The sequence below is a fragment of the Monodelphis domestica genome, chromosome 8, assembly GCF_027887165.1.
Source record: "Monodelphis domestica isolate mMonDom1 chromosome 8, mMonDom1.pri, whole genome shotgun sequence".
Taxonomy (NCBI): domain Eukaryota; kingdom Metazoa; phylum Chordata; class Mammalia; order Didelphimorphia; family Didelphidae; genus Monodelphis; species Monodelphis domestica.
This window is the reverse complement of record NC_077234.1, coordinates 259,437,239-259,465,062: the sequence shown is the minus strand read 5'-3', so window position 1 is coordinate 259,465,062 and position 27,824 is coordinate 259,437,239. Positions and strand designations below refer to the sequence as shown.

General features: G+C 37.7%; 2 long non-coding RNA genes across 4 annotated transcripts in view; one reads left to right on the top strand and one right to left on the bottom strand.

Annotated features, from left to right (window-relative positions):
- The window catches only part of LOC130455882 (uncharacterized), a 100,145-nt gene that overhangs the window by 19,899 nt on the left and 52,422 nt on the right, over positions 1-27,824 (bottom strand). Inside the window, exon 1 of one of the 2 annotated variants that reach the window (XR_008914088.1) lies at positions 2,858-3,158. The exons of the other annotated variant lie outside the window; for it this stretch is intronic. This is a non-coding gene — a long non-coding RNA (uncharacterized LOC130455882). Of the gene's footprint in view, positions 1-2,857; positions 3,159-27,824 lie in introns of those variants that run through there. 2 annotated transcript variants of the gene reach the window in all.
- LOC103103123 (uncharacterized) overlaps positions 3,214-27,824 on the top strand; it is a 65,656-nt gene continuing 41,045 nt past the window's right edge. Inside the window, exon 1 of one of the 2 annotated variants that reach the window (XR_471021.3) lies at positions 3,214-3,310. This is a non-coding gene — a long non-coding RNA (uncharacterized LOC103103123). The remainder of the gene's footprint in view (positions 3,311-27,824) is intronic. The other variant, XR_471022.3, reaches the window with a different exon arrangement.

Genomic DNA, 27,824 nt, shown 5'->3' with positions numbered 1-27,824 from the left:
GCTAAAGATTGTAATTGATTATCCCCCTTTTGGCTTTTTAAAAATATTGTGTTGTTTAGCAAGGACAACATGATGAAAATAGCATGCTAGCCCTTGTGTTTCTTCATGATTCATACCTTAAGGTAAATGTTAGCACATAATTGTATGTTTATATTTTTCGTTCTCCCTTTCCCCCTTTCATTGTTTTCAGGATTCCTACGGTTTTCCCTTCTGACATGGAGTTATGAAAGCAAGCTCCAATTTCCTAGATAATTATCTCAGCTAGTTGCTTGGTATTGCTTTCTGAACCATAGCTGTAATTCCTATAATGTGACCATTTTGTGACTGTGCCATGAAAGATGCAAAGGCTATCATTTGGAGAAAAAAAGGAACTTTGCTCCTCGTTTCTGTTATGCCAGTCCTTCCGCTTTTTACTTCTGGGCTTATTAAGGCCTTTTAAGTGATGCGATTGTTTCTAGTGTATGCAATACCTCCCCACGTGGTGTCATCCGAGATTTTTATCTCTCTTCTTGTTCTGCTCACTAATGCGGTGTCAAAGACCAGACTAAAATGTTCAAGAGAAAGTGGGCCAATCAGTCCCCTCCTGGTGTTCATTTGAAGGTTTTTTCAGTGTTTACTTCATCCCCTGGTGCTACTCCTCCTCAGGTAAGCCAATCATTTCCAGTAAACACTATCAGTCACTTTCTGAAAATTGTCACTGGAATACAGGATGAAAACATATTTTGTCAACGATTCAAAAACATTTTACAGACACAGTTATTACATATTGTGTATGCCATTAGTAGTGTAGCTTATTTTAAGGAACAAATCATAGAACACTAACTAACTGGAAGCAATGACATTTTTCTTTTTTTTTTTACTCCGTTCCATCCACCTACATAAACCATTAGGCCCCTCTCTCTCTTTCTCTGTCTCCGTCTCTACCATCTCTCTCTCTTTCTCTCAATAGTCCTCCTTGATCATTCCATAGCATCTCCCTACTATCCCAAATCTCTTCTCCTGATTAATTAAATTAAATTCCTTTAAAAGTTTTTCTGTATCCAATGACTCCATTTCCTCACCAGCCACTTCCTTCTTACATCCTCCTTACAATCAGTCTTCCATCTTTTCCACTCTGTTGCAACGGTTCCATTAAAGGCAATTAATGACCTTGTAATCACCGAGTCTTTATAAAAACAATTTCTCATCTTCCTTGACTAGCATTAGATGGTGGGTCATGCCTTTTTCTTGACTTCTGAAAAACAAAATTCTCGTGGGGCTTCTCCTTCCTCGGAATTCCCTCCTCCCTTTCTGGACCTTTGTCTACGTCCCTTGACTCTGTTCTCTTTGGCTATGCCCTCTTTTGGCAGGCTCATTTTCTATCATAACCTGACTATGAAGATGATTTCCAAAACCCCATGTCTCTACCTTCGACCTCCCTTCGGAGTTTCAGACACGGATCTCTATAGTAGATGTCATCCCAGAGCCTCAAATTCAATGGACATACAAATAAAACAGCATTTTCCCCAAAGTATTCATGTTGATGTCACTATGTGTCCAGTATGTTTGAAACGTTGATATTTAGTTTCTATTTTCCATTTTCTTCATCTCTCATCATCAATCAATCAAATCGTCTTACTGATTCTAACTTGATTGAACATCTAGTGTGCTTATTTCCCTTATCTTACACTCTATCCATCCTGTGGGAACCCCTAACTACCACTGACCTAGAATTACTTAATAGCCCCTGACTAGCGTGAGCTCAACTTCTCGCTGCTGTTTGTGATCATCTTTACGAATAAATCTAGCAATGTTGTTTCTCTTCTCCTACAGCAGTCACAGTTTCATTTTTAAAATTAAATTCGTATCCTGACATTCAAATTTAAGCTGGCATCAACCTGTCTTTCCAGCTTTATCTAGTAGTCCACCTCTCCTTGTGGGAGACAAACTGAATTACTCGTTATTTCCTACATAGAAACATCGTTTTTGTTTTTCTATTTCCGTACTTCGGCGTAGATTTTGCCGCTTTCTAAAATGTCCTTCCTTATTCTACCTCTGTCGAATTTAAACCCAAATCTTAAGTTAAAATTCAATACTATCTCCCTTGGGAGCCTTTAGGCCTCCTAGGTGATATTAACTTTATCTCCTTTAAACTGACATAGCAACTTGGGTTTTCTTGCCTCTGTGCCTTTGCTCCTTCCTTTCCTGACACTGGAATTAGCCCTCTTTCCTCTTCATATTGTTCTACTCACCCTTCAAGCCCCAATCCGACTCCTGGCTTTCTTGATCAGAGCACCCCGATTTAACTTTCTCCGTTGAGCTCCTCTAGCCCTTTATCTGTACTACTTTCATCATACTCAGGACCATACTTAGGACCTGGCTAGAGCTGTATATCATTTCATTCCTGGGCGTTCTTCGTGCTGGCTTGTCGGCTGGATGAAAAACCATTACTTGGAGTCATTCATATTGTCCCTGACAGAAACTGCATCCCGGTGCTCTGCTGCTCCAATTGGTGCTGGCTTCAGTTATCTGCAGTAAATAGAAGCCTGACTCCTCCAGCCCTGATTCATTTCCCTCCTGGCCTTTCTGTCATCCTGCTGCTTCAAACAGGATGCTCGGCTGCCTTGCGTACCTCACCTGGGCTTCTGAGTTCTCAGTCCACAAGCCAAACAACTCTTGTTATGGCTCCTGGAAGGGCTGTTCCCTCAACACCATCCTGCCTTTCCAGACCAAAATATTTCTTCCTGACCATCATTCGCCTTCCTGTGTTGTCTCTGCTTCTTAAAATGTAAGAACCACACGGGCACACAGACGATCTCCCCCTTCTCTTTGTGTCCCCAGCCCTTTGTACAGCGCTCGGCAAATTGCAAACACTTACAAGTCCTTGTATAATCACTGGCTCACTTCTTCATTTACAGATCCCAGAAGAGTTCCTGCAAAGAAAGACTCCACGAGAGTGATTTTATTAGAACGGACTGACTTTTTCTTGAATGGCTGCTTCACAAAGGCTGAATATAATGACGGGAAGAAAATGAGTGTCCCTAATGATTCCTTGTATCTGTAAAAAGGAACTCTTTATTCCTTTTCTCTAATTTAACGGGGGCCCCGGAGGTCCTCTTACCATAGAGAGGTCTAGGGATTAGCCAACCCACAGGGAAAGGAAGTAGAAACCAGAGAGACAGGAAGTGAGGTAAGAAGGGGATATAAAAGGGGCCAGCATCAGTTGGTAAGGTCAGCCAGTTGCTGACAGTTAAGAGCTGGCAGTTGCAAGGAAGTTGGTTGCTGGGAGTGTGGTGGGTTGGTGGTTGGCATTTAGTTGCTGAAATATAAGGTGAGTCTGAGCTTACTGAGAAGACTTTTTACCTTTAAAGGGCTTTTGGGGGTTTTATTTCTTGAACTTTCTGGGAGGTGGTTGGTCTTTGTTGACAGATGTAATTTGGGTTGGATTAAACATTGATTGGGCTGGTTTTGACTGGGTGAACTAAGTTAGAACTTTGTAGGTTGGTTGTCATTAGCAATAGTTATAGGCAGTTATAGGTAGATATAGGCAATTTAGATAGTAATTAGAGGCAGTTATAGATAGTTATAGGGTACCTAGTTAGGTATCAGGTCATTTCTTTCTCTACCTCTTTCCTATATTTCCCTCCTTTGCTATATTAATTTTATTATATTCTTTTACTATCTCTTTTAATTAAACTAAATTGTTCATTGTTAAAAGCTGCTAGAAGGTTCTTTTTCTCTGGCTTAAAGGGATAATATTAATTTATAATTTTACTATATTCCCCTTAAAACTGAAGTTATTAAAAGCTGCTCTTTTATTTTTGTCAAGCCCCTATTTTTAACCCTTATATATCCATAGAGTAAGAATGGTAAAATCTTGGTGCTTTCTAATGGGAAAATTTATCTCCCTGGAAGAGATGATCTCCCTGCTGAAATACATAGATTGTGCCTTGCAAAAGGAAGCATGCTGGGGAGAATTCTAAAATAGTTCCTGCAAACTATGGTTTTAGACCATATTTGTAAAGATTAAATGTAATGTTTGGATGCAGTTTATGTGTCAAACTAGAGGGGAAACAATAAAGCAGAGAAATGTGACAGAGATGAGAGAAAATACCTATAGTAGTCCTCAGCCAGGAGGGCCAGTAGTGAGTAATCCTGTGTCCTCCTCCAAGACGGAAGCTAGTCTCTTGGGAAACTAAGAAGAGAGTCAGCCTTTTCACTTGCATAACCAAGTAGTCCAGGAGTCAGTCTACGTTAAAGTCAGGATCCATGCTGCCGTCTCCAAAGAGGTTCCCTAGAAGACTATCTCCAAGAGACACTCTCCACAAGACTCAATTTCACCAGCCTTCCAGGAGAAGGATTTTGTGGCTTTCATGGTGTTTTCCTATCCCCACCCCTCTTCACAGGGTCCAGTCACAGTTTCCAAAATTGTCACACCTCTCATCCTCTGAAAGTAGCAACTAGGATTCACACCTTTGGATTGACATGTTTCTGAGTGTGTGACCTCTTAAAAGAATTCAAAAAGTTTCTGACTGTTTGAGTTAGAAAAAGGGGTGGAGATCTTCCAAGTATCTTGCTGGCTTCTCACCTCTAAAGGTGTTAACTCTCCTCCTGGGAGAAAGAGTTTGTGGACTTCCTTTACTTTAGGGTGAAGTATGGGTATATTAGCTTTTGTTGATTAATTAAAAAGTAGATAAAAAGGAGTTAATCCTGTCTTCAGTCTAGTGAGCTACTAAAAAGGGTTAGTTAAGTTATTGTTACTCCAAAGTGTTAACTGCAAAGAGAACAAAGGATTCCCTTTTCATAAGGGCAAACACAGAATAGACAAAGAGAATCATTTCCTTTCACATATGGAATGAGGGCCTTAACCAGGATGACATCTATATGAATAAAGAGAAGATAAAGTATGTAAGAATTGTTGTTGGATATGAAGGTGTATTAGAAGAGAGAGAGCCCAGATTTGGGGGCAAAAATCCACTATTTGATAAAAACTGCTGGGGAAATTGGAAAACAGTATGGGAGAGATTAGATTTAGATCAACATCTCACACCCTACACCAAGATAAACTCAGAATGGGTGAATGACTTGAATATAAATATAAATATACCAGTAAGATCTATGGAAAAGGAAAGATTTTAAAACCAAGCAAGAATTAGAGAATATTACAAAATGTAAAACAAATAATTTTGATTACATTAATTAAAAAAATTTGTACAAACAAAACAAATGCAAACAAGATTAGAAGGGAAGCAACAAACTGGGAAAAAATCTTTATAACAAAAATCTCTGACAAAGATCTAATTATTCAAATTCATAAGGAGTTAAATCAATAGTACAAAAAAATCAAGCCATTCCCCAATTGATAAATGAGCAAAGGGACATGAATAGGTAATTTTCAGATAAAGAATTCAAAATTATCAATAAGCACATGAAAAAGTATTCCAAATCTTTTATAATTAATCAATCAAAAATCAAAATCAATCAAAACTTAAAAAAAAAAGAAATGCAAATCAAAACAACTCTGACAAATCACCCCACACCTAACAGATTGGCTAAGATGACAGCAAAGGAAAGTAATAACTGCTGGAGGGTAAGTGGCAAAATTAGGGCATTACTGCACTGCTGGTGGGCTTTAGAAGACTGCCTTCCCTTTGATCCAGCCATATCAATGCTGGGTTTATACTCCAAAGAGATAAGTTGTAGCAAAATATTTGTAGTTATGCTCTGTGGTGGCAAAAAAAAAATGGAAAATGGGGGAAGCCCTTCGATTGGAGAATGGCTAAATAATTTGCTGTATATGTTGCTGATGGAATGCTATTGTGCTAAAAGAAATAATGAACTGGAGGAATTCCATGTGAACTGGAACAACTTCCAGGAATTGATGCAGAGTGAAAGGAGCAGAACCAGGAGAACCTTATACAGAGAGCATAATCAAATGTAATGGACTTCTCTACTAGCAACAATGCAATAATCCAGGACAATTCTGAGGGACCTATGAGATACAATACTCAGAGAAAGAGAAAGAACTGTGGAAATAGAAACAGAAGAAAAACAACTGCTTGATCACATGGTAGATGGGGATAAGATTGGGAACATAGACTCTAAACGATCACCCTAAGGCAAATATCTGAGATAGATCTTGATCACATGTAAATCCCAGTGGAACTGTTCATTGGCTATGGAGGGGAGGAAAGAGGGGAAGAAAAGAACATGAATCATGGAACCATGGAACAACATTCTCAATCAATTAATTAAATAAAATTTTTCAAACAAAAGTTTTAAATTTTTTTCTTTTTTTCTTTTCAAAAAAGTTCTAAGATACTTTCTTTTTTAAATTTTGTTTTCATTGTCATGTAAAACACACTTCCATATTGGTCATTGTAAAAGCACACTCATTCATAACCGAAACTGCAAAATAAAATCATAAATGCATGAATATGAAAGATGGCTCCAACAATCCTTTCTCTGGAAGCAGATGTATTCCCTAAGGGTACTTTCTAAGTGACAGTGAACCAAAATAAGATATAGATACAGATATAGATATAAATATACACATATATAATGCATGTTTTTAGATCATGAGTATGTAGAATGACAAAAATCAATCTCATGTATTGTTCATTTCATCTGTGTCGTCATATTAAAGAACAAAATCACATGCAGGCCTAAAGATATTTCACATTTTGAAAAGTCTCTTCTATGGTCCAAATGATTTTTTTTTCTCAAAAAACAGACAATTAAAAGTTATTCAAGCATGTTAGGTGTACATCAATTAAGCTTTTCTGTGTTTCATTATAAATAATTTTTGTTTCTTTTACCATCACTCAAATATTTTTAATATGGTTAATGTGATTACTGAATGGGAGAGTAATATCTTCTTTTTTAGCCTTATTTATCCTGCTCATGTGCCTTTTCTAGGAATAAATCCAAAATAGCCTCTAACCAACTAAGCTGTTCAATGGAGGGTATCAAAAAGCAATCTGAAAATATGTTCTCTTCTATCATTTTAACATAGTTATATGTCAATCAACAGCAAGTAATTAAAACCCTGCCAGGATCAAAGAAGATGCCTCGTTACAGATTTTGCCAATCTGTAAAAAATGTCCTAATCTACTTTCCTCAATAGCCTTGGCAACAAGAGCTCCAGCTCCATCCAAGAATCTACTTAAGAGTTTTTCTAGTTCTTAATTTCTGTCAGATATATGTCAGCAAATTCTTCATTTGCCAGTTTCTGCCATATATTTCTTTGTCTTCCATTCTTCCAGCTTTTCACGAAGCACCTGACTTCTTCATGAATGCACTACCTTTATTCAAACATTTCATTTTAATAGCATCAAAACTGTTTCACTACTCCAATGCTTATGTTCCTTTAATGATCAAGTATGCTAATTTTCTTTGTATCATCCCCTTGCTTGAAAGCACATTTTCAGCTTCCTCGAGTTAGTCAGCGAACACATTGGTATGGGATACAGGCTATCTCTGTTTGGATTATTGTGCTTCCTTATAAATACTCAGCATTAGCAAAGCAATTTCTCTCTTAGGTAATCCTTTTCCTTTCCCTGAGTGCAGTTGAGATGTAGTAGACTTTTTTTCCATCCCATTCAATAATTTCCAGGTGGTTTTTCTTTTATTTTTATTTGCTTCAAGATAGGAGGAAAAACATCCTAGTTTTTTTTCTTTTTCTTTTCTCTATTTATATTTAATAACAAATTTCCACATAGGTTTTTTTTAAATAAATGACCCAAATTGTCTCCCTCCTTTTTTCCCTACCCCTTCCCCAGAGCTGGTGAGAAATTCAATCTGGGTTATGCATGTATTATCAGACAAAGCATATTTCCATATTATTCGTTTTAAAAACAAAACCCAAAAATATATACCCCCCAAAACAAGTGACATATGCTTTGATCTGCATGCATATTCCCACAGCTCTTTCCCTGGAGAAGGACGGCATTTTTTTCATAAGTCCATCAGAATTGTTCTGAGTCATTGTATTGCTGTTAATAGCTAAGTCTATCACGTTTGATGTTTCCACAATATTGCTGTCCCTGTGTACAAGGCTTTCCTGGTTTTGCTTATTTCACTTTGCACTCAGTTCAGGTAGGTCTTCAGATTTTTTTGAAACCATCCCATTCATCATTCCTTATAGCATATTCCATCATCATCATCCACCAGAATTTGTTCAACCATTCCCAAACTGAGGAACATCCCTTTAGTTTCCCATTCTTAGTCACCACAGAAAGAGCAGCTATAAATATTTTTGTATAAGCAGGTCCTTTCCTTTCCATTTTTTATTTCTTTGGAAGACAGACCTAGTAGTGCTATTCCTGGATCTAAGGACTTGCATTCTTTTATATCCCAATAAGCATAATTTCAAATTGCCTTCCAGAATGGTTGCATCACTTCACAACTCACTCAGCAGTGCATTAACATCCCAATTTTGCCACGTCCTCTCCGACATTTATCATTTTCCATTACTGTCACATTGGCCAATCTGATAGGTGTGAGCTTGTACTAGAGAGTTGTTTTAAGGAATATTTTTTCATATGATTATTGATAGCTTTGATTGCTTCATCTGAAAATCGCCTAGTTCATCTCCTTCAACCATTTTTTCAATTAGGTAATGACATGTATTCTTACAAATTTGACTTAGCTCTTTATATATTTGACAAATAAGAACTTCGTCAGAGAAACTTGCTATAAAATTTTCCCCAGTTTGTTGTTTGCCTTAATATTGGTTGCATTAGTTTTGTTTATATAAGAACCTTTTAATTTAATCTAATCAAAATTATTCATTTTACATCTTATAACATTCTCTATCTCTTGTTTGGTCATAAATTCTTCCCTTCATAGATCTGCTAGTGAACAATTCTATGTTCCCCTAATTTATTTATAATATCACTCTTTATGCTTAAATCATATGCCCATTTTGACCTCATCTCGGTATAGGGTAGAGATAGTGATCTACACTTAATTTTTGCCATACTATTTTCCAAATTCTCCAGTAGTTTTTGTCAGCTAGTGAGTTCTTATCCCAAATGCTGGAATCCTTGGGTTTATCAAACACTAGATTGCTCAGGTCACTTACCCCTAATCTATCCCACTAAACCACCCTTCTGTTTCTTAGTCAGTAACAAATTATTTTAATGATTACTGCTTTATAGTACAGTTTAAGATCTGGTACCACTAGGCCAGCTACTCACTCACATTTTTGTTTTCATTAGTTCTGTTGGTATTCCTTATCTTTGGTTCTTCCAGATAAATTTTGTTATTTTTCTAGTTCTATAAAACAGTTCTTTGATAGTTTGATAGGAATGGCACTGAATAAGGACATTGATTTAGGTAGGATTGTCATTTTTATTAGAGTAGCTTGGCCTATCCATGATCAATTAATGTTTTTGCACTTGTTTAGATATAACTTTATTAGGGTGAAAAGTGCTTTCTAACTGTTCATACAATTCCTTCATTTCTCTTGACAAGTAAATCCCCAAGTATTTAATATTGTCTACAGTGATGTCAAATGGAGTTTCTCTTTCTAACTTTTGTGCTGGACTTCATTGAAAATACATAGAAATGCTGATGATTTTTTAAAATTTTATTTTACTTCAGATGATGCACAATAAATTCTCCTCTGGCTTCTTACCTTTATTCTGTGTGTGTCACCCTGCTTCAAAAGTGTTTCTTGTAAACAACATATAGTAGGATTCCATTTTTTCAAAAAAGTTTTATATTTTTTAATTTTGTAATAGAGTAAGCTTTAAAAAAACCCAAAGCATATACCTATACAAACAAGTGATGAATGATATGTTTCTTCTGGATTTCTACTCCCACAATTCTTTCTCTAGATGTGGATATTTCTCATTCTTTCTCACAAGTCCTAAAAATTGTCCTGGATCATTGCATTGCTATTAGTAGCAAAGTCAATTACATTTGATTGTTCCACAATGTTTCAATTACTGTGTATATGTTCTCCTGGTTCTGCTTATGTCATTCCACATCAGTTCTTGTGTGTATTTCCAGTTCTTATGAAAATCCATTGATTCCTTATAGCACAATAGTATTCCATCACCATCATATACCACAATTTGTTCAGCCATTCCCCAATCAAGGGACATACCCCCATTTTCCAATTTTTTGCCACCACAAAAAATGCAGTTAATTTTTTTTTTGTGCAAGCAGGTCCTTTCCTTTTTTTTTTAAACTCTTGGGGATAGGATTCTGGTTTTTAATCCACACTGCTATCAGCTTCCATTTTACGTATTAGTTCACCCTATTAGCATTCATAATTGTGATTACCAACTGTGTATTCCCTTCAATCTTACTTTCTCCTTTTGATCCTGCTCTTTTTCCTTTCAATCTGTTACATCTCACCAGTGTTTTGCTTTTTATCACCGCCAGCACATCTCCCTCTCTTACATTACCACTCCCCTTCCCTTATCTTATTCCTCTTCTACTTATCTGTCAGGGAAGATAGAATTCTATACTCCAGTGAGTATGGTAGCTATTCCCTCTCTGAGCCATATATAATGAAAGTAAAGTTTAAGCATTGCCCATCACCACCCTCATCCTCCCCTCCACTATAATAATTTATCTTTATGTTATAGAAGTTACTCCATTCCATCTCTCCCTTCCCTTTTCTCTTAGTGCAATACTCTTTTCCATCCCTTGATTTTTTTTGCATATGATATAATCATAATCAGCTTACTTCCCCACCCTCTCTTTAAGTATATTTCTAACTACTACTAATAAGAATATTAAAGAATTACCTCATTCTATGTAGGAATACATACAATTTGATCTTACTGAGTCCCTTAAATTTTCTTTTATTTACCCTTTTTGGATTCTTCTGGGTCTTATGTTTGGACATCAAATTTTCTGTTTAGGTCTTTTCTTTTTCCTCAGGAATGCTTGGAAATCTTCTAGCTTATAGAATGACCATTTTTTCTCCTGAAAAAATATACTCGGTTTTGCTGGATTGGTGACTCTGGTTTGTAAACCTAGATCTTTCACCTTCCTGAATATCATATTACATGCCTCTCAATCCTTTAATGTTGAAGCTCCTAAATCCTGTGTGATCCTTATTATAGTTTCATGGTATTTGAATTGTTTCTTTCTGGCTCCATGCAACATTTTCTCCTTGACTTGGGAGCTCTTGAATTTAACTATAATATTGAAGTTGTCATTTGAGGGTTTCTTTCTGGAGGTGATCTGTGGAGTCTTTCAATTTCTTTTTGATTATCTTCTGTAAGAATATCTGGGCAGTTATCTTTGATAAATACTTGTATTATGAAGAACAGGCTTTTTAAAAATCATGGCTTTCAGGGAGTTCAATAATTCTTAAATTGTCTTTCCTGGATCTATTTTCCTGGTCAGTTGTTATTTCAAAGAGAAATTTCATGTTTTCTCCCATTTTACTTCATTCTTTTGATTTTGTTTTATTGATTCTTGATGTCTAATGAAATTGTTAGCTTCTAGTTGCTGAATCCTAATTTTTAGTGGATGATTTTCTTCCATCAGCTTTGAGCCCCCTTTTTCATTTGACCCATTTCTTCTTTCATTGCTTTCATTTCTCTTCTCTATTTTTTCCTCTGCCTCTCTTAATTGGTTTTTTAAATCCTTTTTGAGCTCTTCCAGATTCTGAGTTCAATTCATTTTTTTGTACTTTTGTTTGTTTGCTTTACTTTCGCTGTCCCCTTCAATGTCTATGCCTTGTTCTTTGTCTTCATAAAAATTCTCTATAGTTAAGTGTATTGGGGGGGGGGGTTATGTCTGCTCATTTTCTCAGCCTTTTTAAATGTAGGCTCTGTTCTCTGGGAAGTTTGGTCACCCTCTTAAACTTCAGTCCTGCCTTCATGTTCCCCTTAGCTTTATTTCTGGATTTCTGCAAGTTTTAGTTCTTTTTTTTTTTCCATTTTTTTTTATTTTATTAATATATTTTATTTGATCATTTCCAAGCATTATTCGTTAAAGACATAGATCATTTTCTTTTCCTCCCCCCCACCCCCCATAGCCGACGCGTAAGTCCACTGGGCATTAGATGTTTTCTTGATTTGAACCCATTGCTTTGTTGATAGTATTTGCATTTGAGTGTTCATTTAAAGTCTATCCTCTGTCATGTCCCCTCAACCTCTGTATTCAGGCAGTTGCTTTTTCTCGGTGTATCCACTCCCATAGTTTATCCTTTGCTTATGAATGGTGTTTTTTTTTCTCCTGGATCCCTGAAAGTTGTTCAGGGACATTACACCGCCCCTAATGGAGAAGTCCATTACGTTCGATTATACCACAGTGTATTAGTCTCTGTGTACAATGTTCTCCTGGTTCTGCTCCTCTCGCTCTGCATCACTTCCTGGAGGTTGTTCCAGTCTCCATGGAACTTCTCCACTTTATTATTCCTTTGAGCACAATAGTATTCCATCACCAACATATACCACAGTTTGTTCAGCCATTCCCCAATTGATGGGCATCCCCTCGTTTTCCAGTTTTGGGCCACCACAAAGAGTGCAGCTATGAATATTTTTGTACAAGTCTTTGTGTCCATTATCTCTTTGGGGTACAGACCCAGCAGTGCTATGGCTGGGTCAAAGGGTAGATATTCTTTTGTCGCCCTTTGGGCATAGTTCCAAATTGCCCTCCAGAATGGTTGGATCAGTTCACAACTCCACCAGCAATGAATTAATGTCCCTACTTTGCCACATCCCCTCCAGCATTCATTACTTTCCTTTGCTGTTATGTTAGCCAATCTGCTAGGTGTGAGGTGATACCTCAGAGTTGTTTTGATTTGCATCTCTCTGATTATAAGAGATGTAGAACACTTCTTCATGTGCTTGTTAATAGTTTTGATTTCTTTATCTGAGAACTGCCTATCCATTTCCCTTGCCCATTTATCAATTGGAGAATGGCTTGATTTTTTGTACAATTGATTTAGCTCATTATAAATATGAGTAATTAAACCTTTGTCAGAGGTTTCTATGAAGATTTTTTCCCAATTTGTTGTTTCCCTTCTGATTTTAGTTATATTGGTTTTGTTTGTACAAAAGCTTTTTAGTTTGATGTAGTCAAAATTATTTATTTTACATTTTGTGATTCTTTCTATATCTTGCTTGGTTTTAAAGCCTTTCCCCTCCCAAAGGTCTGACATGTATACTATTCTGTGTTTACCCAATTTACTTATGGTTTCCTTCTTTATGTTTAAGTCACTCACCCATTTTGAATTTATCTTGGTGTAGGGTGTGAGGTGTTGATCTATTCCTAGTCTCTCCCACACTGTCTTCCAATTTTCCCAGCAGTTTTTATCGAATAGTGGATTTTTGTCCCAAAAGCTGGGATCTTTGGGTTTATCGTATACTGTCTTGCTGAGGTCGTTTTCCCCCAGTCTATTCCACTGATCTTCCTTTCTGTTTCTTAGCCAGTACCAAATTGTTTTGATGACTGCTGCTTTGTAATATAGTTTGAGGTCTGGGACTGCAAGGCCCCCATCATATGTGTTTTTTTTCATTATTTCCCTGGATATCCTTGATCTTTTGTTCTTCCAAATGAACTTTGTTATGGTTTTTTCTAAATCAGTGAAGAAGTATTTTGGTAGTTCAATGGGTATGGCACTAAATAGATAAATAAGTTTGGGTAGGATGGTCATTTTTATTATATTGGCTCGTCCTATCCATGAGCAGTTAATGTTTTTCCAATTGTTCAAGTCTAGTTTTAGTTGTGTGGCGAGTGTTTTGTAGTTGTGTTCATATAGTTCCTGTGTTTGTCTTGGGAGATAGATTCCTAGGTATTTTATTTTGTCTAAGGTGATTTTGAATGGGATTTCTCTTTCTAGTTCTTGCTGCTGAGCTGTGTTGGAGATATATAGAAAAGCTGATGATTTATGTGGGTTTATTTTGTATCCTGCAACTTTGCTAAAGTTGTTGATTATTTCAATTAGCTTTTTGGTTGAATCTCTAGGATTCTTTAAGTAGACCATCATGTCATCCGCAAAGAGTGATAACTTGGTCTCCTCCTTGCCTATTCTGATGCCTTCAATTTCTTTATCTTCTCTAATTGCTACTGCTAGTGTTTCTAGTACAATGTCAAATAGTAGAGGTGATAATGGGCATCCTTGTTTCACTCCTGATCTTATTGGGAATGCATCTAGTTTATCCCCATTGCAGATGATATTAGCTGTTGGTTTTAGATATATACTGTTTATTATTTTTAGGAATGACCCTTCTATTCCTATGCTTTCTAGTGTTTTTAATAGGAATGGGTGTTGTATTTTATCAAAGGCTTTTTCTGCATCTATTGAGATAATCATGTGGTTCTTGCTAGTTTGCTTGTTGATGTGGTCGATTATGTGGATGGTTTTCCTAATGTTGAACCAGCCCTGCATCCCTGGTATGAATCCTACTTGATCATGGTGAATGATCCTTCTGATCACTTGCTGGAGTCTTTTTGCTAGTATCCTATTTAAAATTTTTGCATCTATATTCATTAGGGAGATTGGTCTATAGTTTTCTTTCTCTGTTTTTGACCTGCCTGGTTTTGGAATCAGTACCATGTTTGTGTCGTAAAAGGAGTTTGGTAGAACTCCCTCTTTGCTTATTATGTCAAATAGTTTGTATAGTATTGGGGTTAACTGTTCTCTGAATGTTTGATAGAATTCACAGGTGAATCCATCAGGCCCTGGGGATTTTTTCTTAGGAAGTTCTTTGATGGCTTGATGGATTTCAATTTCTGATATGGGATTATTTAAGAATTCTATTTCCTCTTCTGTTAGTCTAGGCAGTTTGTATTTTTGTATATATTCATCCATTTCTCCTAAATTGGTGTATTTATTGCCATATAATTGGGCAAAGTAATTTCTAATGATTGCCTTAATTTCCTCCTCATTGGAGGTGCTGTCCCCCTTTTCATCTTTAATGCTGTGAATTTGCTTTTCTTCCTTCCTTTTTTTAATTAGATTGACCAGTACTTTGTCTATTTTGTTTGTTTTTTCAAAGTACCAGCTTCTTGTCTTATTTATTAAATCAATAGTTCTATCACTTTCGATTTTATTAATTTCTCCCTTAATTTTTAGGATTTCTAATTTGGTTTTCTGCTGGGGGTTTTTAATTTGATCGCTTTCGAGTTTTTTCAATTGCATTTCCAATTGATTGATCTCTGCTCTCCCTTGTTTGTTAATATGAGCTTTCAGGGATATGAATTTGCCTCTGATTACCGCTTTGGCTGCATCCCAAAAGGTTTGAAAGGATGTTTCGCCATTGTCATTTTCCTTGATGAAATTATTAATTGTTTCTATGATTTCTTCTTTAGCTAAACGGTTTTGGAGTATCATATTGTTTAATTTCCAATTGGTTTTAGATTTGGTTTTCCATGTACCATTACTAATCATTATTTTTATTGCCTTGTGATCTGAGAAGGCTGCATTCATTATTTCTGCTTTTTTGCATTTGTGTGCTATGTTTCTGTGACCTAATGTATGGTCAATTTTTGTGAATGTGCCATGTGGTGCTGAGAAGAAGGTGTATTCCTTTTTATCCCTATTTATTTTTCTCCATATGTCTATTAATTCTAATTTTTCTAAGATTTCATTCACTTCTTTTACCTCTTTCTTATTTATTTTTTGATTTGATTTATCTAAATTTGATAATGGTTGGTTTAAGTCTCCCACTAGTATGGTTTTATTGTCTATTTCTTCCTTCAATTCTCCTAGTTTCTCCATTAGAAATTTGGGTGCTATATTATTTGGTGCATACATGTTGATTAATATTTCCTCATTGTCTAGAGTCCCTTTTAACAAAATATAATTACCTTCCCTATCCCTTTTGATCAGGTCTATTTTTGCATTGGCTTTATCAGATATCATGATTACCACTCCTGCCTTCTTTCTATCAGTTGAGGCCCAGAAGGTCTTACTCCATCCTTTAATTCTGACCTTGTGGGTGTCAACCCGCCTCATGTGTGTTTCTTGAAGACAACATATGGTAGGGTTTTGGATTCTAATCCATTCAGCTATTCGTCTACGTTTTATGGGTGAGTTCATCCCATTCACGTTCAAAGTTATGATTGTCATTTGTGGACTCCCTGGCATTTTGATTGCCTTCCCTAATTCTAACCTTTTCTTCTTCGGCTCTACCTTTTAGTCCAGTGATTTACTTTGAATCAGTCCCCCTTGTCCCCTCCCTTGATGTTTCCCTTTTTAGTCCCTCCCTTTTTGTTCCCTCCCCCTCCCCCCTCTCTTTCCCTCCCTTTTTGTTCTCCCTCTCCCCCTCCCCCCCTTGGTTTTCCCTTCTCCTTACCCTTGTTGGGTAAGATAGAATTCAAGATCCCAATGGATCTGGATGTTTTTCCCTCTCAGAGTTGATTTCCCTGAGATTGAGGTTTAAGTAAACCCCCCCCCCTCTCTTCCTCTCCTTCTTATAGGAGTTTTCTTCCCCTCCCCTTCCCCTGTGAATCTTTGTGTGAGAACCATTATTCTATTTGGTCTTTCTTTACCCCCTATTTATACATTACATTTTCCCCACATATTAGTATACATAGGTTGATATAAATGTAGTCCTTATAGAAGAGAGTTTGAGTAAAAGAAGATAACATTTTTCCCCTTTCCTTAATATTTACCTTTTCAGGTATTCCTTGCTCTTTGATTTTCGGTATCAAACTTTCCACAGAGCTCTGGTCTTTTCTTTGCAAAAAGTTGGAAGTCTTCTATTTTGTTGAATGCCCATACTTTCCCTTGGAAGTATATAGTCAGTTTTGCTGGGTAGCTGATTCTTGGTTGAAGACCCAGCTCTCTTGCCTTTCTGAAGATCATGTTCCATGCCTTACGATCATTCAGCGTAGAACTTGCAAGGTCTTGTGTGATCCTGATTGGCATTCCTTTATATCTAAATTGTCTTTTTCTGGCTTCCTGTAGGATTTTTTCTTTTGTTTGATAGCTTTGGAATTTGGCAATTACATTCCTGGGAGTTGTCTTTTGGGGGTTTAGTGTAGAAGGTGTTCTGTGAGCTCTGTCAGTGGCTGTATTGCCCCCTTGTTCTAGAATCTCTGGGCAATTTTCTTTGATTATATCTTGTATCACCATGTCCAGTTTGGTGTTTATTTCTGGCTTTTCTGGGAGTCCAATTATTCTTAAATTTTCTCTTCTCCCCCTGTTTTCCAGATCTATCACCTTGTCGGTGAGATATTTTATGTTCTCTTCTAATTTCTTGGTGTTTTGGCTTTGCTTTATTAGTTCTTGCTTTAAAGCCTGGTTTTCTTTTACAGTTTGGTCAAACTGGTTTTGTAGATGCGTGAATTTCTTTTGCATCATTTCCCACTTTTCCTCCCAGAGGGCTTCCATCTTTTTGGTCCTTTCTGATTCAAATTCTTCATGGGTTTGTGGAGAGTTTCTATTTCCTTTGGAAGATTTTGGAGAATTTTCTTGTATATCTTCTTCTATCTGCTCTGTATTTTGTATTTTGGCTCCATAGAATGTGTCCAGAGTCGCCCCTTTCTTCTTATTTTTCTTGGTATTTTGGGGCTTCTGTGGTTCTGTGGAGTTTGCCATTTCTGAATGTGGAGGATTAGTTTTTCTTGCCTCTGTCTGGTGTTCAGAGGCAGTCCTGGGCAGATGGTTCTATGACTTTCCCTGGGTTAAACTGAATATGCCTCACTGGAACTGGAATGGAAGGGTCGGACCACGAGGCCACACTCTCCCCCTGGCTCGATTTCCGGAGGTTGCCTTCAGAATCGCTGGCCGTGAGGCTGTTTCGTCGGCCTGTGGGGGGATGGGCTGCCGCTTCCCCAAGCTCCGAGAGCACAGACTTTCACTGAGACTTGGATAGCAGGATCCAGCCCGTGAGGCTGTCTTGCCCGCCCTGAGGGTTGCTGTTGTTTTGACCAGCTCTCTGCAGCGGAGGCCCCAGGCAGTAACTTTCACCCGGACCGACCAGCTCTTTGCAGCGGAGGCCCCAGGCAGTAACTTTCACCCGGACCGACCAGCTCTTTGCAGCAGAGGCCCCAGGCAGTAACTTTCACCCGGACTGGGACTTGGGTAGAAGGCCCTCAGGGTTGTTGTTCCTCAGACCCTGCTCTCTGAGCCCGGCGCGGCTGCCGCTTCCGGGAGCCTTGGACTCTGCGCTCCTACCCCTGAGGTCCGAGGGATCTCGGGTTCTGGCTTTTGAGGGGAGCCGTACCTTTTGAACCGGGTCCAGGTCCAGGAGGAGGGTTCCCAGGGTCTGTGCTGTTGATCGTTTTGAATTTCGGCGCCTTAGGAGCTTCTAGTTTGAGATCGGTCGGGAAGGGTTTTCCGGAGATCTGAACTTCAGCTTTCTCTAAGCCGCCATCTTAACCGGAAGTGCAAGTTTTAGTTCTTAACAAGATGGTATGATGGTCTGTGGGCTAGGAGTTCTGAGAATCACCTCCCACTGCTAACTCAATTAACCCCTGAGACTGTTGATAGATGAAATTCTAGCCTCAGGTTTGAGTTTCTGGGATTGATCAGGTCAGACACAGGTCAAATTCTAGCCTCAGGCTTGGGTATAGTCTCTTGATCTCACTCTGGGCTTGATCAAGTCAGCCACAAAGCAGACTTGGCTGCCCTTGAGCTTTTGGCAAGAGGATCAGGGATATACCAAGATGGGTAAGATGGGTAGCTTTGGGTCTATGGACTATTCCAAACTAGGATCTATTTCCTCACCACAAGGCTGGGTTGGAACTCCTAGCCTCACTCTGGGGCCACTTAGATCAAGCTGTATACCACAGACTAATCTGATCTAGAATTATGAACTGCACTGCAGGTTTGCTTCCAACTTTAAGGGATGTACATAGTTTTGGACCTCAAGTGGCCCAGGCCATGTCTCAAGGTCTGGATGTTGGCTTGGTCTCAAGTTCAGAACCTTCCACAGTAGATGTGATGGTGGGGGTTGGTGGGGCGGAGACTTGTTCCTTACTCCTTGCTATATCCTCCTGCTGGCTATGCTCCTCTATCACTCCAGTGCCCCAGATATTCTCTGCCTACCATTTCATTTGTTCTCTTTTCTAATATTGTTTCACTCTCTCTCCTTGTTGGTTCTTTTACTCCTTTATTCATTTCATGGCATTCCTTTAAGATTGGTTGGAGAATATTATCATGGTGCTTTCGGGTTTCCTTGTTTCTTGGCTCCAGAGCCAGAACATTTTTTTTAATTTTAATAAGAAATTTCCATGTGAGTTTTCTGAACTTATATGATCCAAATGGTCTCCCTCTATGTTTTTCCTTCCCCATCTTGGAGTTGTCAAGCAATTCAATTGGGGTTATACATATATCATCATGCAAAACATATTTCCACATTATTCACTTTCTTAAATGAATCTTATAAAACCAAAATTCCAACACATATACTCAAATAAACAAGTCATAAATCATTATTTATCTCTATTATTACTCCAACCATTCTTGCTGTGGAGGTAGATAGCATTCTTTTTCATAAGGCCCTCAGAATTGTGTGTTGTTATAATGAAATGCTAGTGATTTATGGGGGTTATTTGTATCCTACAAATTTTCTAAAGTTATTAACTATTTCAACAAGTTTTTAAGTAGAATTTCTAGAGTTCTCTAAGTATACCATCATATTATCTGCAAAAAGTAATAGTTTAGTTTCCTCTTAACAATGATACATGTAAAACCCAGTGCAATTGCTGATTAACTCTAGGAGGGTGGAGGTAGGAGTGGGAAAGAACCTGAATTATGTAACCATGGGAAAGTATTTTAAATTAATTATATATATATATATATACATATATATATGTATATATATATATATATATATATATAAAGAGAGAGAGAGAGAGAGAGACAGAGAGAGAGACAGAGAGAGAGATTATTTTAAAGTCTAGCCTTTTCTTCAAGAATGCTTGGAAATCTATTTTACTAAATGACAATACTTTCTCTTGAAAGAATATAAGGACTTTTTATAGTTAAGTTATTCTTGGTTGTAAACTCAATTCCCTTGCCTTCTGGAATATCATATTTCAACCTTTCTGACCCTTCAATGTGGAAGCTTCCAGATCCTATGCAGCCCTGATTAAGACTTTATGATATTTAAGTTATTTTTTTCTGCCTAATTGCAATATTTTCTTCTTGGCTTGGGAGTTCTTGAACTTGGTTGTAACATTCCTGGGAGTTTTCATTTGAGGATTTATTGTAGGAGATGATCTGTGGATTCTTTAAATGTGTGTTTTACTGTCTTGTTCAAGAATATCAGAGCAGTTTTATATGATAATTTCTTGTAATATTGCTTTTTTTTTGGTCAGGAACTTCAGGTAGTCCAATATTTCTTAAATTGTCTCTCCTGGCTTTATTTTCCATGTCAGTTGTTTTTTTTCAACAAAATATTTCATATTTTCTTCTTTTAAGTTTTTAAATTTTTGTTTTGTTTCTTGATGTTTTGTGAAGTTATTAACTTCTAGTTGCCCAATTTTAATTTTTAAAGACTAAATTTCTTCTATGACTTTTTGATCATCCTCTATTTATTCCATTCTACTTTCATAAAACTATCTTTTTTAATTGAATTTTTTGCCTCTTTTTCTAGTAGGTCGATTAAATTATTTATAGGACTCTTTTCTTCATTAGATTTTTAAACCTCTTTTTCCAGTTGATCACTTTTGCTTTTCAAGATTTTATTTTGTTTTTTGCATTACTTTCACTTCTTTTTCCCATTTCTCTTTCCCCTCTCTTATTTGATTTTTTAATTCTATTTTAAATTCTTCTACCACCTGGGACCAATTGCAGTTTTTCTTTGAAGTTTTCCATGTGGGTATTTAGATCTCAATGTCCCTTATTAACTGTTCCTTTCTCTTTGGATCCATAAAAAAATTATGGGTAGGTGTTTCTTTTGCTATTTTCTCATTTTCCCAGGCTTTTTTGCCTATGTACTGGGAGTTCTAAAACAGATGATTCTGTCTCCTCTGCTGCTCATTTACAGGATTCAGCACTGTGCGGTATTTTACTCTAAGTCTAGGTCTTCACCAAAACACAGGCTTGAAAGGGTCAAGTCCTGTGAATTTTAGGGTCTCACTGTGGGCTAGTGCCAATGCCTGGGACTTCAAAGGGTAGGTGTGGGATGTGGAGGGATGTGGTTCTATTTTTTATGTAAAAGGGATCCCAGGATGCTAAAGTTAGCCTATGCCCAGAGTTGGAACCTGGTGCAGTAGGTGTGGGGTGGTTGGCCAGTGTTCCTCTGTGTGAAGTTTTACTTCCAGTTCTCCCTTATCCCATTAAAATAAATTCTCTCTGAAGGAGCAGAACCAAGAGAACATTGTATGTACACAGAGACGGATACATTATAGCACAATTGAATGTAATGACTTTTCTACTAGAAACAATGCAATGACCCTGAACAATCCAGAGGAACTAAAAAAAAAAGAGCGCTATCCATCCAGAGAAAGAACTGTGGGAACAGAAATGCAGAAGAAAAATTATGACTGATCATGTGGTTCAATGGGAATATGATTAGGGTTTTGATGTTAAAAGATCACTCAGCTGCAAATATGAATAACATGGAAATAGTTTTTGAACAATGATACATGGATAACCCATGGGTTGGGTTGGGTATAACCAAGGGGGGAGAGAATCATGAATCATGTAAACATGGAAAAATATCCTAAATTTAATAAAAGAATGCCCAGAGTGAAAAAATACAAACAAAAAATAAAATAAAATAAAATAAATTCTCTCTACCTACCTTTCAATCTGTTTTCCACAAGAGAGCCCCCTTTCTCTGTCTTGCTGTTGGCTTTTGACTCTTATCACTTTGAGACTCTTTTTTAAATATTGGTTTCAAAGGATTCTCAGTGCGGTTTCAGCTTTTGCTTTTACTTTGCCACCACAAGAACATTTTAAAGCTCAACATACTCCCATAAAACGTCATATTTGCCATACAGCAATATCTAAAACTGTCAATGGAGCCAAATTGAAAATTGCTTTAATTAATAAAAATAATGGAAGCCCTGTGTACCTTACTTCATTCAAAAGGAACATTGGAAACTATCAGACAAGTTAGGTAAAATTTTCTTTGACCTGGGATATTGAATATTTTAATTTCGACTCCATTTTGTCTAATATGTGCATATGTGGTGTGTGTATAGATAGGGGTGTGTGTGTAGATAGGGGTGTGTGTGTGTGTTTGGATGAAGGACTGCCCTTGGATTGGTTCTGCCTTTAACATATTTTGTCGCTAAGGGCAAGTCATATAACCTCTCAGTGTGCTAGTTAACTCTCTAAGACTATAAATTACAGAAGAGTTGCTATGGTGGCTAATCTGAGAGTTTCCAGATCACTACTGCAAAGAAATCAAAGATCTGGACCAGAAAAAGAAAAAGTGGGAATGGGATATTTTTATTCTCATACATTATAAAAACAATTAAATTCTATTCCAACTATAAAGCACAGATTTCTATCTAGCCAGCTCCAGGGTAATAAACACTAGAACCTTGTTATCCGCTTTGTGTGCTAATATCACCCCTCACCCCTCATTTCTGCATTTTTACCTCTTGTTCAGAGGTAATCAAATCAAAATCCTACTGGGAAGGATGTGAGAAGTCCAGAATGCCTATGGATACATGGAGAATCCTTTCAATTTAGTTAGAGACATCCCTGGCAGAAGCTACCTTCCCCCTTAATTATCCTTTGTTCATTTATAGACAAAAACAGCAGCTTTAATCATCCTGATTTACTATCAGGCTTCACATTCCTTTTATTGTATTCTTTAGAATTACTTTTCTATTATTAATAAACTGCCGTTCAAATTAGACCTTTTTTTCCCTCTCATGGTCCTTCCATCATCTTGAAGCCATGGAAACCTGGGTCTAGACAGAATATACTGCATTCCTGGATACTTACTTCATTACTAGATAAATCTTCTGTCAGACAGCCATACCACAAGGGTGTGCACATGCAGTCATATACACAGAGATTCTGGACAGATAAGAGGAGTAGGCCTGATTCTTGCTGATAACTATCCCTCCTAGTCCCATCTCTTGTCACTGCCCCTCAGCAACCCCTCCTCTTTGAGTTTTAACTCAAATATCAGATATATTACCTTATTCAAATTTTGATGGCCATTATCTATTAGCCCCCAAACTATTGGCTCTACTTTATCAAAGAGTTCGTTAAATGGTCACTGTTTTCCTCTCTACCCAGGTCAATTCCCTTAAATTTGACTTCATTTTACCTATCGATACCCTCTCAAAAACCTTATTTTTTCAATTTTTCAGATACCCCAACTCCATATAACTTTATTTTTACTCTACGTCAGCTATGTACAAAGGGACCATTTTCTGTATATCACCATTATGCACAATTGTTCCACCTCCATGATCTAGAGTCCCAACATTCCTCGAGTTTTACCCTTAGATCCTTCCCTTCCATCTCTCTGTAGGGTGGCACCAAGGCCAGAGCTCAGGGAGAAGAGGGTCCTTCCACTCTCCAGGCTCCTGTGCCCAGCTGCCTGCTAATGGCAGTGCAGTAGCAGTTATTTCAAGTGGTGAGGAAGCTTGGTCACTTTGCCACAATGATTTATTTCCTCAATGATTAGTCTATGGGCTAGGCTAGGATCAAGGCAAGGTAGTCTGAAGGGCTGGCCATTTCTAGTGACAAATATGTCAGAGTTGAAGGTCCTTAGGATGACGGCAGAAGGAAGAAAGTACTTCCAAGAAGTCTAGTCATTGAAGTAGTTAATGCGGCTCACTGAAATCTTAAAAGAATTCACTCCTCCCTCCGGCTCATTTTCCCTTCTCATCTTCTGTCTCCGTATGAACTCTATTAAGGAATGAAACCTTAACATTTAGGAGTGAGGAGTAGTTCAGACAGTACAGCTCAGATGAACTTGAAATGCACCGCCTGTAAATGTGATGAACATGCCATCTGTGCCTGTAGTTACGCCAATTATATAAGATGGTTTTTTAAAAGAACAGGATGACACACAGACCCCTTTGGTTCTGTACTAGAGCTCTCCTACCAAGTAGACATTGAACCATTAATAATTATTCCTTGAGTAAGATAACGGAACCAATTCTAAATTGATCTAGTTTGCATCTCTCCATCTTTCCCGCAACAATAATGCCAGATCATTTCTCAAAAGCTCCCATAAAGTCAAACTCTACAATATTTCAGATGTTCAGTTACTAAACAGTCACATCTGCCCGTTCATTTAAGATCCATCATGTAATACAGGGAGAGAGAGTGGAGTCTCCCTCTACTGAGTCAGGACCAGAGTGAGGGCAAGACCAGATGAAGTCAAGGCTGGAGAGAAAGGGCACACATTGGCTTCCTGCCCTCTTGTCACCTGCTTCAGCTGATACCTAGAGACTTATTCCTTTTGTGGACTAGCCTGGTATTAGACAGCAGAGCGAGGAAACTGCACAGAGAGGACATTCAGATTGGCCTCAGCGTCAGCCGAGGACTGGCAAGACTTGCCATCGCATCGCTCTTTGTCACAGTTTGAGGGAACCTTGCCCCCTCTGTCCTGATCCTATCCCTGCTTGCTTCATACAGCTAAATTAGACCTCCCTGAGAAGCAGTCAGATTCACCAAGCAGAGCCATGGGGGGGAGCGCAGTCTTTAGAGTTTAGCCTGGAGACGGGGTTTTACCTCAACTGGGGAAAGCCAAATTCCCAGGAGGTCATCTTTGAGCCTTCTCTCCGGTTAGCACTCTGCCTGGGGGGGACACCTTGAGCTGGCTAGCTATGTAAAAGCCCAGCCAGCCGTCTGAACCATCCTCGACGGTGTTCAACTCCCATTTGACACTGTACCTTAGTGTTCCCTTTTACACACTTCACAAAGAAGTATTCGATGGTGGCTTGCTAAATGGGACTCAAAAGAGAAAGGCTCACAGTCCTGTGTAAGGGGGCCAAAGAATGTGTCCTTTAGGAAGCTGAATTTTACTTGAATCTTGAAATATGGGCAGTTTCAACCAGAGAGTTGAGGGTTGAGGCAAACGCAGGCGAGGCATGGAAACTAAGAAAGCAAGAGCAGAGCCGTGAGCAGGACTACATTTCAGAATACATTTCGAACTGTGATGTGACCACCTTGAGGCGTCACTGTTTATGATTCATCCATTCATACGTACACTTAAAGGTCTTTAAATATCAAGTAGGCCATCACATCGTTCTAGGGTTTGGGGAATGTGAAGCACTCTGTAGAGTGATGGACAAACACTTGGGATTTGTAACCAAAGGAACTGGGCTATCATCATATCTAGTAGGCATTCCTCTGGCCGAGTCACTAGAACTCTCTGGGTTTCAGTTCCCTCATCGGTGCAATAAATGCATTGGACAGGATGATTTCCATGTTTTCTTCCCACTCCAACCCGTACAATAAAACGAATAAGAGTCGTGCCCTTACGGCAATTGTAATCTATTTGGGAGAAAAATTTAACCATAAGTAAACATTTATTGTCAGGTAATAAGCCCAAGAGATATAATGACAAAACAGATCTGGCTCTTAAGAAGCTTTTCAGATTAATGGAGAAGATTCTTAACAGGGAAGAAAACCTCCTCATTAAAAAGCACATACAGATCACACAATGCAAGGCAGTTGGCAACGTGTGGCATTATCGGTCCTGTGGGTGGAGCTGAGGAAAGGGTGTGAGCTGAGGCAGGAAGGAAAGCCCTTATTTCAGAAAGTGTCTTCTAGGTGTGGAGGATGCCCAGAACCAAAGTGAGGAGACCAAAGATAAAATGATGAGGGACGAGGAATAGGCCAACATGGCTTGTAGATGGAGTGCAGGAAGTCCCATGTGTAAAGCAGGGAAAGTTAAGAGGGACCAGGTTGTGACATGCCAGAGATCTTCATGATAATAAGGAGTCAGAGTTTAGGGACTTGCGAGGGGCAGAAAGAGCATCTATACAGCTATCTGCCAAATAAAAGTGCAAGCAGTGTCGCAAGACACTGCGTTTGTGTCAAGCGTGTATCTTATACAGAAAAGGTTTTCTATGAGTTGGGAGGAAAGAGCTCATTTGAGCCTGGAGTTTGTTAAGCAAAGGCTTCATGAAGAGGAGAAATTGCATCTCAAAGGTTGTGTAGAAGTGATCGTAATTAATACGTCCCCCTTTCCCTTGCTAGGGCCACTTGCCTTTTCATGAACTGAACATAGAAAAGATGTTATCCCTACACCGGTGCTCTTTCTCAAGAAGTCACAGAATGAAGCCTCGAAACTACCCTTCTTTGAATCCACATTAGGAAAGCGAGTCACAATAACTGAGTGTCAGAAATAATATTTTAACATATTAAAATAAAAAAGGAGATTGGAAATCTCAAAATAATAGCAGTATTTGAAACATAGCTCCTAAAATCAAATGCAATAATGGCCTCGCCTCCGTATGAGTCTTCAATATTTATGGAAGCTAGTGTTTGCAAAAACAGCTTCTTCAATTGGCAGGCTATAAACATGTTTTCCAACTTATTGATGAGTTTTTGTAATGATTTGGCATTTGTCTTGTTCTACTCTTTCTGGGTTACGGGCTCATCAATAGCTCATTTAATGAACGATGTGTCCATGTCAGTCCAGTCGGTTGTTTATCATTTCTGTCTACAATGGGTAACATACATCTACAGCACACATTCATAATTCTCATGTTATAAATTCCATTTCAGTATTGGTCGTGCTAGTTTTGATATACAAATGTTTCTAGAGTGCCATGATAGAGATGAAGAAGAACATGAAAAATTTGAAGGGTATTTTCTATACACAAATGATTTTTATTTTATAATAGCAAACTACTCCCCAGTACTAATGTGACTAATTAATATACATGACTGTATGTTGATTTTATTTATTAAACATTTGGTTATGGAAATGCAAAAAAGGAAGTTGATTGCATGAGTTTTCATTTTTTAATTCACATGGTTTACAATCTCTTCCTAGGACAGTGGAAGGTAGCAGGGACTTTAATATTTGCTTAACGGAATTGGTTGAGCTGAATCATGTGCATAGCCCACATTGACTGCACTCACAACACTGGCTCGTGTTTTTTTCAAGAACAAATGACAATATCTTAAATGTTATTTAAATGTTTCACTTTATGAACAGTTGTAAAATCACTGGAAGCTCAATTTGTACAGATAAAGCCATTGGAATTTACTCAATTTATAATAGAATTTTACTTAATAAATCCTTTAGGTCCAAAGAGCTTGGTTATATTTTCCTTTGCCCTGGTACTATATGATAATCATATATTTCCTTCTGGGAAGTATAAAACTGGTATGTGATTTGTTCTATCTTTTTAAGCACCAAGAGAACCCAATGATTTAAAGGAAATCTAGGAATAAAATAAATAGTAAAGTAAGTCATTCCATGGATCAATGGCTAACTTTCAAAAAGTACTTGATATTATAATAGTGAAAAGAGTTAGAGGGCAAAAGAGAAGACTAAAAGCCTGCCCTGAGCATTATAGACAAATATTCTTATGCCTTTTAATTATGTTATGCCTTTTAATTGAATTATGTTATTCTACAATAATGGATATTGGTTAAAATTATGCCCTATGCAAGTTGATGAATCAAAAGCATCAGTTGTTTCCAAAATAGCCATCAGTTTTAAGCATCTAATCTCAGTTTTCTTGACTCACTAGAAGTCTACAGAAGTCTTAAATCATGAGGTAAATGTCTAAAAATCACAGTGAAAAATAACGTGTAATGCCTTATTAAAAATCCTACATATCCAGGATCTATTCAAATAAATGTCTGTAAAAGGCAACTTTTTGCATCCCTTCTGGTGTTGAGTTCTAGATAGTATTGAATTAGCACAAATTCTATAATAATCATCATGATGATAATTCTCGTTCATTTCAAATGATTTCTATCTGCAAAAGTAGACTATGCATTTCATACATGAATAGCTTAAAATATTAAA